This window comes from Triplophysa rosa, linkage group LG4 (assembly GCF_024868665.1).
Source record: "Triplophysa rosa linkage group LG4, Trosa_1v2, whole genome shotgun sequence".
NCBI classification, from domain to species: Eukaryota; Metazoa; Chordata; class Actinopteri; order Cypriniformes; family Nemacheilidae; genus Triplophysa; species Triplophysa rosa.
Window position 1 is genome coordinate 18,233,408 of NC_079893.1, and position 7,367 is coordinate 18,240,774.

The following is a 7,367-nucleotide window of genomic DNA, read 5'->3' on the forward strand; positions in this document are numbered from 1 at the left end:
GTTTTAAATACCCACCCACTTTCTTCATCTCTGATATAGCTGGACGTGTAGCCAGACACGTAAACAACCGGACTAATCAAAAGTTTTTCCAGCCATATGATGGTAGGCTGTGTGCCTCAACTGACGAGAACATCTCTGGTGCCTTGGAAAAAAAATTAAAAGTGGAACACGAATGGGTAAATACCCTAAAAAGCTCCATGGGTCCAAGTGACGTTCAAGAGCCTACAACTGACAGACTCAATTCCTCCCACCCTCTCACTGGAACCAGTGAACGATACTCACTTTATGACAGATTCCATGAAAAAAAACAAAAAAGGCCTGAGGAAAGGCTGAGGAGCTTAAAACTGTTTCCTGATCTTGCCTCTTTAGTGAACTCTGCTTCAGCAGAGCAAATAAACAAAGAACTATCCACAAGCAAGTACTTTCTTTGTCAATTAAAAGACATTCATTACATGTTTGCCTTGAGACTGTATTTCCATTTACACAACCAGAGGATCAACACCGCCTTCTTTCAGGACATTCAGAGAATGTCCAACAAAGATGTTCACTTGGGAAGACATGGGCACCTAGTAATAGGTGTGGAAACAAGCAAAGGTACTATATGCATTACTTATAATTAGTTAATTTAAAAAATGTTGTTAACAAACAAACAAATCTAGCCAATCAGAATTAAAATTGGGCGGGTCTTGGTTGCCGGAGTGAAGATAATGGCGAGTAGCAAGCAGCAAACATAGGCAGGATGGAGAGTAAGTTTATAAAGCCTGAAGCGGGGGTGGGGGTCAGATTTTAAGTCCATTATGACAAATATGGCATACACAAATTTGAGACTGTGACATAGATCGAGTAAAACACCCCCCCCCCCGCTCAATTCCACGCACGTATGAGGGCCGTAGCCGGTTCCGGCTATCCCCTCTCGCATTACTTACCTTCTGGGGGAAAAACAAAAACACAACCAACAAACAAAAGATACCCCACACGTCTCGTACCAACTACACATAGAGAGAACCCCTGGCCAGCTAAACGCCGAAATGCTACCGAACCTCATCCTTATGCCAAAACGTAGCAGAAACGTCAGGGTGTAATAGAGTCTCGTATGTTCTAAACAACACGAGACATACTTATAACCAAAAACCGACTATGCCACCTGGGAAGGTATAACCCAAGAAATAAACCTTTTGCGATCTTTAAAGCACACAGGTATGTTCTCTAATAATTTAAGGTAGGCAGGAGGACACGGGTATCATATAAAAATACAAAAAGTTTTATTAATTTACATTCAAGGTAATAGAAATGCTTAAAAACAGTCTCACTCGTATGGAGCCACTCCTGGCACTCTTTAACCTGGCAGCTTGACGCTAGACCGGAGAATCCGTAAAACAAAAAAGACATGAACAAAGCAAAGAGTCAAATTATACTAAATCACAAAAGAAAAAGAAAATAAACTATTGAGACATAACTGACAACAGGTTCAAATAGAAAAACAACATGAGAAAAGCATTAAACAAAATACACCAACCGACAGGGCTGAGGTTACCCACGAGGGTGATCCCTATGACTAGATATACAAAAAGCACACTTCCACACACACACCGTGAACTGAAATTACACACTCCTTCACTTCAAGAGTATCACACGGCAAACAGTGAAGCAGCACCACCACCACCACCACTAAGAGATCTTTCACCCGTGGGTCCCCAGTTCCTGAAGGAAGATCAAAAACAAGATAAATAACTCTACAAACAATAAATGAAAATCAGTTAAATGAGATCACTATTAAATCATAAACCAATAAAGAGTACAAAAAGCACTACAATCAGCAATGAACAAAATATATAACAGGAAAAGCAAAACAAAAGAAAGTTAGCTCCAAGCGGATCGCGAGGAGGACGGGACTCGAGGTGAACGACAGCGTGATCATTACGCTGTCTCCAACAAATGTGGATAACCCTCCACCCCGAGGTAAAACCACAAAGGACACAATACGCCCCAGAATCCAGACAACGACAGCAGTAATTCCTCCACGAAAGTGTAAGTAGTTCCTTTACATAAACGTCATATGGCAATGTTCTTGTAGTATACAGCAGAAGCAGCGACTGAGCTACACCAATAATGACTCTCACACAAGAGAGTGAGGCCTTGGACAATACCCAAACGCGGCAAGGCAGCGGAGCAAAGGAAAGGAGGAACGGAGAGAGGACCCTGTAGCAAATATAAATCACACAACAGGGTTACTAATTACATATACCCGCTAGGATTTCCCACTAGAGATCATATGCTGAACTTACCAAACAAGGATATACCAGTGTTTGCAATCAGGTCACGAGTCCGGATAAACAACTCGCTGCTAAACGAGAGTATAAAACAACTATACATTACTCGACCCACCACCAATCATTAAACTCAAACAGCGCTAGACATTCCATTTACAACCAACAGCTTTCACATACCTGAAGGGAGGGCAGTCATTAGATCCATTTAGTAAAGCAACCGACGGAGAACTCGTAGNCTACCTAACATACTATAACTTTTAAACATTCTTTTAGTTCAAGAAAGGTTTTTTCTGCTTGGAATCTGTGGAACCCCTCTGTCTTCCTGAGAATTAGAATGGTTATCTGTAAACAAGGGAAAACATCAATTTTAAATCTTAACACAATTAAAAAAAACTGTGGTTTTGTGAGAGTCATTTTTAAATGTATATGTTGCGAAGCATAATTCACATGCTATATTTACAATTTCTATCATTAGCTGTTGTATCATTACTGTATTCTTGAATTGTTTTATATGTATTATACCTCAGGGGTCATGACTTCCATAGCATAAGAAGGACTTGACAGATCTGTTTTTTTCAAATCCAAAACACTGTAAACAGTGTTAATAATTCCCTCAGTCTATAACAAAGCACATGGAATATATTTTAGTGATTAATTCATGAATGTTGGAATATTGACAATCTCTGCTGTAACAGTATTTAAACATGGTATCCACAGAAACAACGTAAATGCAGCTTGAATTTAGAAAACACGAGAGAAACCTAACTTCCTCCTAACAAACAGAGAACTAGAGATACGTACAAATAAACAGTAGAACGACATGAATAAGGATAAGGGGAAACTTAAATAGTGTCCAGATAATGAGTCCAATAGAAAACAGGTGCAGATGAAATCAACGATACAGATGTGTGTGTGCAAAGGAGTCATGGGAATTGGAGTCCAGATGGGGAACATAGGGAAAACACAGAGGGAAAATACGTTACACCGGGAGGAGCCAGTTCTCCTCTGAGTGTCACAGCTGCACTCAGTGACTTTGATTAAAAGTTACTAGTAAATGTTTATGAAGAATAGCCGAGCTTTTCACTATGACGTCACCAGTCTGTCGATAAGTAATGTTGTAAGGCAGTGTTCAAGGGTACGTTCACGCTAAAATCCGATCTTATGAATTACTGGCAGAACTAAATTCCTGATTTGTTAAACAAATAAGATGCATCTCGTGAGATGCAACATGACTTGCTACCAAACAGTTCTGAACCTGCATTTCTGACCTAAATAGAGATCATCAAATGACTAAGATGGCTTGGAGGACATCCTTTTCTCCCCTAACTGTAGTCATGCGGGCCAAGCAGTTGTCAAAGGATTCTTCCCCAAAATAAATTATGTCAGTGAATTTTTTTTTTTTTTTTTTTTTTTTTTTTTTTTTTTTTATTCTGTTTTTTTTTTTTGTTTTTGATTTTGCACAGATAGCATATTTGGACTTAAGAACTGTTGGGCCATTGGTATTTTACATAGCTGTCCAAGAATGTTTGTTATAGTTCAATATTGTAGACAAGATATACAGGTGAATGGATGAGTAATATGGGTGACTGTCCCTTATGAGGACATTTTATGCTTTTGCAAACTTGTGCTTTACAAACTAATGTAAAGAATATGTATTCATTACTTCTAGCTAACACGGGTGTGAGATTGTTAGCGCCTACTAGGAGTGTTCCACTGATTTATCTTTGTGAATGTAGCAGAAAGGAGGCCTATGTGAGGTTTTGGTTGAGGTAAAAGAACAAACAGGCTTCTAGAATGAATGATGTCTTGTGTTATTGAGAAGGGAAGATGTGCATGGCCTTGGAGCTGTGGTTAGAGAATGAAACACAGCATGGGATGATGTATAATGAGACTGATGATTGGCAGAGATAGGGGTATAAAGATGGAATTCAAAGAACATTCACTCTCTGCAGACTGATGATTGTCACTCTGTTTTGAGTTGATCCTGCTAGCAAGCAATAAAATAATTTTAAAGACAAAACCTTGGTCTCATCTCTCAGAAAAGTTTCCACAACACCCTTTAATGTAAAAAACATTATTATTGGATATTAATGGACCTTGAAAGAAATATTATTTACCTGTTTTTCGTTAAATACTGAGATCAGTAGGTTGCACTGGTTTTTTAGTTTTGGTGCATAATTAGGATGTGTAAAGAGAAACATTCTCTGAGAACGTAAGGCACCAGATGTGAGGTCCTGATGCAGTTTCTAAAAAATTAAAACAATAAGTCCTTTAACAGCACAATATTACTAGTTGTTTATCAATAACTGTGCTTATCTATAGAAGTTAGTATTGATAAATAAATATTGACTCATACAAACATGTTTCTTTGCCATTAAGTTTAAATGTTCAATTACCACAATTTCTTCATCCTTCACCACAGTGTCAACCAGAAGTCCCTCTTTCAAAGCTTCGACAGTGCTGTAAAACAGACATATGCATAAAAAGGTAGTTTATTATGGTATGATTTGTGTTATGTTTATGATGCTTACCTTTGATAAGAATATGGATGTTTTTGGTTACATCCACAGTTGTAAGTCAGTCAGGTAAAATTGTTGCAGGTTCTACACCAGCACAGTCTGTGTGCAACCATTTGTTGCACACATCACATTGAATCCACTGTATTTGTCTGATGTGTGGATGAAGGGTTCTAAAAACACAAAATACTGTAAATTTAAAGCTTCGTTATCCATTTACAACTACATTGTTATTTATTTGAATTCTACTTACTTTTTTCTTGTGTTTTGATAAACACAGGCTTGTATGTCCTGGGCCATGCAGATGTTGCTTTCAATTTCACTTTCCTCTCTTTCTCTATATATACTGGATCTATCAGACATTACCATTTATGACTAGAAATTAGATTTTTTATTATATAACATTAAAAAATAAGACACAATTGGCTTCCAGTTACTGGAAAAAATAGGTTATTTTACTCCTTTTTAGCTGTAAACTCGTTGAATCAAATATATTGGGAGAAAATAATAGTTCTCAAATTTTCCGGTTTTATTTTCACAGGTGGGGTACTGCATCTTGGTTGCACCCATGGGGTGGTGTATTACCATTCACCCCTGTGGTGGCAGGAATCTGCTCGAGACCACGGGGATGCTCTCCTAAGTTTTAAATACCCACCCACTTTCTTCATCTCTGATATAGCTGGACGTGTAGCCAGACACGTAAACAACCGGACTAATCAAAAGTTTTTCCAGCCATATGATGGTAGGCTGTGTGCCTCAACTGACGAGAACATCTCTGGTGCCTTGGAAAAAAAATTAAAAGTGGAACACGAATGGGTAAATACCCTAAAAAGCTCCATGGGTCCAAGTGACGTTCAAGAGCCTACAACTGACAGACTCAATTCCTCCCACCCTCTCACTGGAACCAGTGAACGATACTCACTTTATGACAGATTCCATGAAAAAAAACAAAAAAGGCCTGAGGAAAGGCTGAGGAGCTTAAAACTGTTTCCTGATCTTGCCTCTTTAGTGAACTCTGCTTCAGCAGAGCAAATAAACAAAGAACTATCCACAAGCAAGTACTTTCTTTGTCAATTAAAAGACATTCATTACATGTTTGCCTTGAGACTGTATTTCCATTTACACAACCAGAGGATCAACACCGCCTTCTTTCAGGACATTCAGAGAATGTCCAACAAAGATGTTCACTTGGGAAGACATGGGCACCTAGTAATAGGTGTGGAAACAAGCAAAGGTACTATATGCATTACTTATAATTAGTTAATTTAAAAAATGTTGTTAACAAACAAACAAATCTAGCCAATCAGAATTAAAATTGGGCGGGTCTTGGTTGCCGGAGTGAAGATAATGGCGAGTAGCAAGCAGCAAACATAGGCAGGATGGAGAGTAAGTTTATAAAGCCTGAAGCGGGGGTGGGGGTCAGGTTTTAAGTCCATTATGACAAATATGACATACACAAATTTGAGACTGTGACATAAAGATCGATAACTTTGTGTTGTTTAGGCAAATCATCTAATCAGACCTCCGCTTCCACTTCTGCGCGTCAAACGCACGCGGGCTAACTGCGATCGAGATATCAAGGATCGATATCTAAAGCGTCTAAATCATTTTCAAACTTTTTCACAGCTTATTGCACCTATCTCACAGAGTTGTGTCATAAACATGGTCGTTTTTGTCTGAAGTGAGCGTAAAAAGTAGAAAGAATTCGGATGTCAATACATTGTGACAGCAGCCTATCATGCTATTCTATGTGGTTGATATCACTCAAACAAACGAAAAGAGAAGCACTCACGGCTGACTCCGTAACCTTTGGAGCTTTTATAGGAATTTATATAGTTTTCGTTTCACAGTTTGTAGTGCAAAATTGGCCAGTAGGAGTATAAAAATGGATAATAAATCTGCCTCCACTAATTATTATAAAAAAATTAACTAGCTCGAAAAGGTGATCACTTGCTTTTTTGAGGGCTCATTTATGGTAACCTGCTTTGACCAACTATGATCTCATTACTATGTGTTGTGGATGTGACTGTGAGTAGTATATATGTGGGTCATAGTGTCAAAATGATTGATGGGGTCATTGACCTTTGCGGGGGGGGGTTGAATTACTTCCGGACCACCCACGTTGTGAGGGCCCCTCCCCCTTTGCATTGACCTTTGACCATATCCGCCCCATTGTGAGGGACTGCCCCCCTTTGTGTTGAACTTTTGGCCTTTGACAGTATCTGTCCACGTCGTGAGGGATTTGCCCACGTCTGGAGTTGAACTTGAACTCTTGAACTTTTGCCCGTACGGTTACCGAACATTTTTCTCTCTTCTCCGGAGATCATGTTTGGACATGTTTTTATGATGTTGACACGTATCTTATGCGTGAATAAATAAAGGCATGAATAAGTAAATAAAAACAATAAATCGGCGAATAAGTGATTAAAGAAAGAATTGGTTATATAAGTGATTAAATAAATAATGAATACGCAAATAAACAAAGCAAGTAATGTATAAGTAAATAAACAAATAAACAAAGCAAGGAATGAATAAGTAATTAAATAAAGCACTCTCTCTCTCTCTCTCTCTCTCTCTCTCT